General features: G+C 43.5%; 1 long non-coding RNA gene across 1 annotated transcript in view; it reads right to left on the reverse strand.

Annotated features, from left to right (window-relative positions):
• LOC109287425 overlaps nucleotides 1-3,577 on the reverse strand; it is a 33,507-nt gene that overhangs the window by 29,406 nt on the left and 524 nt on the right. The gene's annotated exons all lie outside the window — the stretch shown is intronic.

Here is a 3,577-nt window from a genome sequence, read left to right on the forward strand (position 1 = left end):
CTGAATCAAGTGGAGGTCCTGCATCTCAGCCAGAAACCTCAGCCAGGGTCAGACGCGATGATCTAGTAAGTCCCTTCCAACCCTAAAATCTATTAAATCTGTGAATCAGCCACTCCCTGCTAATTCTGACATCATCCAACAGCACGTGAGAGCAAGGGTGAGGCAAAGTCGTTCTGATATTGAGAGAGAGAAAGGGACAGGTAGCAGTCATTTCTGGGCCAGGCTAGGGCAAGAAGCTTTGAAGTACAAGCTGGGGATCTATATAAGGTAGTTGTGGAGAAGATCCTCATGGAAATTCATGTAGTTGGGGGCTGCAGCAATTCAAAATACATAGCCACCAGGCCCAGTGCAAGATGGCTAGTGCTTGGCAGCTATGAAAGCAGCAGGGGCAAGTAATCTCCCTTCCCAGAGCGGGTGCTCCCCAAGGATGGGATTAGCTTCTTGTGGCTTAAGAACGGTTTCAGAGACTGTAAGAAAAAATAAATTAAGTCTGGCCCCTGAAGGGTGCTTTGCCTCCTGAAATCCAATTAGCCAATTGTGACTTTTCACTTAACTACAATGACTTTAATTGGATCAGAATAACAACAGGAAGAATATGAAATGACAGCAATGATCAAGCTAGCAAAGTGAGCAGAGCCTCGCCGGAAAGCTCCATCCAGGCCACTCCACACTTACATACAGATCCCCAGCTATCTCTAGGCACAACTGCTCCCATCTGAGAAAGCTGAGACCTGAATCCATCCCAACCCATTCCAGACCTTAAAGGAGCAGTAAACACAACCACAGACTCAGATTTTAAGGGCAGAAGAGACCATGATGATCATCTAGTCTGATCTTCTGCATCACAAAGGCCAGTTATTCCACGGCAGTTCTCACATTTCACGCACCATGTACTAAATTCTTTCCTTCTTTGTTTTTCGTTTTAGGAGATCCCCAGGAGAAAGGGAACACAGCTTCTTAGACAGGCTCGTTCTGAAGCGCATTTCAGTGCAATTTGGTTTCAAGGATCCCTAAGAATTTTTTTAGATACTCCTCAGGCAATGGCTCCAACCACACATTATATTTAAGGATTATACTTAAGAGCTGTAAGAGCTAGCATCAGTTATCTAAATTTATCTCAATAGAGAAGTTGTATATCCAGTGCAAAGAACTGTGTGAAATTTCCAGCAGCCTTCTAAAGGCTACCTGGAACGCAGGAGGAGCTTCTGAGGGCAAGAGTTTCCTTCAGAAAGTACTACTATGGTAAGTAAAAAAAAATCTCCTCCTTCATATTTCTGAGTGTATTGTGATTTTTTAAAAATAGAAACCTCTGCTCATCACTTCCACCCTGGTTTTCATTCAGCTACAGAACTGGTCAGGCTTTTATATTTTATTTCAAATTTTCCAAATGTCAGAAAAGAAAAAATTGAAATATCACAGCTACAACATCCCTTCAACACTACCAAAAATTATAGTGAAATTCTTCTAAAATTGAAATTCTCCTATAATTGAGCTGCTTGAAACCTTTTCACTGGCATAGGCAGAGCACTTTCTGGTAATAGGAAAATATAGTTGCAAACATTCTTACTTAGCATGCGACTCAACTAGATTTTTTTCGTGTGTGTGTGTTTAATAAAAAAGCTTATTTCAGTGTGGCCATTTTCCTGGATAGACCTTCTTGATCATTTTGAAGCTCTTGATATTTGGTGTTTTTCATAAAGCCTTGGTATTAAGAGGCATGATTACACCAGACTTGTGTCTTCTCATAGCTGCAAAGAGAATCCTGTAAATATGCACCTCATTGGTATCAAAAGGCAAATATCTTAAAATCTCATGGTTCTGGGGGGGTTCTCCATTTGAGCCTTCAAGCTAACCAAGCTATATACAAATGCTCATGGAGGAACTGTTATCCACAAAAATATGTGTATGAGCTGACTCTAGCTGATAAAAAAAAAGATACTCCAGCCAATTATGCATAGATTAGAATCAGACCCATTGATTTGTGGGATGGTTTATGAGCTTAGAGTATGTCCTTAAGTGCCTTTCTGAATTGGGGCCTGTAATCAGCAGGTTTCCATGGGGCTGTCACATAAGAATCTCCTAATTAGTCTGAAACACTGTAACTTTGAAATGCATTATGGGTACCTATACATGTGCTCTGATGCATTCTAATTAGAAATCTCCAGCATGCCACTGTGTCACATGTATTAAGCATCCTACATTTCAAAATGGCGGTGGGATGCTCTAACTATATCTCATCAAATGAGCTTTAATTACAGCACCCCCACAGTCAATTTAAAACATGGGATGCTTAATACATGTGACGCTATGGCATTTTAATTACAACAGCTGTCCAGGAGCCACTCTAATTAAAATACTGGCTGCCACCCTGGAGCACATGAATAGACACCCCATGTTAATAGACCAGGGGCAAAAGAGTTGGGTATTGAGGCAGCAGCAGTGGATATAGATTGGAAACAGCTACTCTCAAGCTATGAGGAGTAAAGCTGGAGAACATTTTCCAACAATATTCTGAATAATTTTTAAGCCTTGTTTTCAAGCTTGCTTAAAAAGGCCATAATTTTTTCTTCTCTGCCTTCAAGTACTGACCAGGCTGGGTGATGAGTTGGGGGCAGTACAAAAGCCCAGTGCCATAGCAACAAAGTTTGGTGTGTGGGGCAAAGCCCCCAGCAGCAGCCTGCCCTCACCCTGCGCACAGATCTGGGGGCACATTCTTGCCTGGGAGTACATGCAGTGGCAGAAGCCACCTTTCCCCTGTCCCTGCACCCCCCCAAAATGAGCCGCTCATGGCTCCGTCCTGTGCCCTGCCCCGACTGTGCAGCGCCTGTTGGTGCCCCTTCACTTTGGTGCCCGGGGTGATTGCCCTGCTTGCTCCCCCTTGCAACAGCACTGCAAATGCCAAGAAAGACAAACCTTATATAGGACTTTGGGAAAAGCCACCTCTGTTTTCATGCTTCCTGTGTCATCTACCACCCTCAGTTCCACCTACTTAAGTCTGTCAGTCACTGGGTCAAGTTCTATTGCAATTACTTTAACCAAACTAATTCCTTTGGCCTCAGTTGTGATTATTTCAGGTTTCTCTAGCAGGTTCTTGAGATCACAGTCTGGCCGTATGGGAGCTGTACAGGTATAAATGAACTAAGGCAGAACTTGTCCCACTGTTTGTATCACATGCACACAAAAGGGCCTGGTTCTGTTGTGTTACAACAGTGTAAATCAGGAGTAGCTTCATAAAAGTCAGTGGAGCTGAGCCAGTGTAAATGAACATAGAATTTGGCCCACAGATTATTCTGAGCTAGCCTGATATCATTAACAGACAATAATGAGCTTTGCTGCAGCTGATGGTCATTAATTCCTGCGGAAAGAGTAGTTTGCCATTCTATGACCCATGCTATCATGAGTTGCAGCAAGTATGACATTAATTTGTGTCTCCATGCTAAATAAGAACCTCTCCAAAGCATGAGACTTAGGTTCAGGGGTGAGTGTGGACTGGGCCAGAGTGAAGAGGAGTGCCTGTGTTTTCCTCCCAGTGCAGGTAAAGGGGGGGGGGGGGGGGGGGGAGAGAGGGGTTGTAGAG

The sequence above is a fragment of the Gavialis gangeticus genome, unplaced genomic scaffold, assembly GCF_001723915.1.
Source record: "Gavialis gangeticus isolate Ggan-Ray unplaced genomic scaffold, GavGan_comp1, whole genome shotgun sequence".
Taxonomy (NCBI): domain Eukaryota; kingdom Metazoa; phylum Chordata; order Crocodylia; family Gavialidae; genus Gavialis; species Gavialis gangeticus.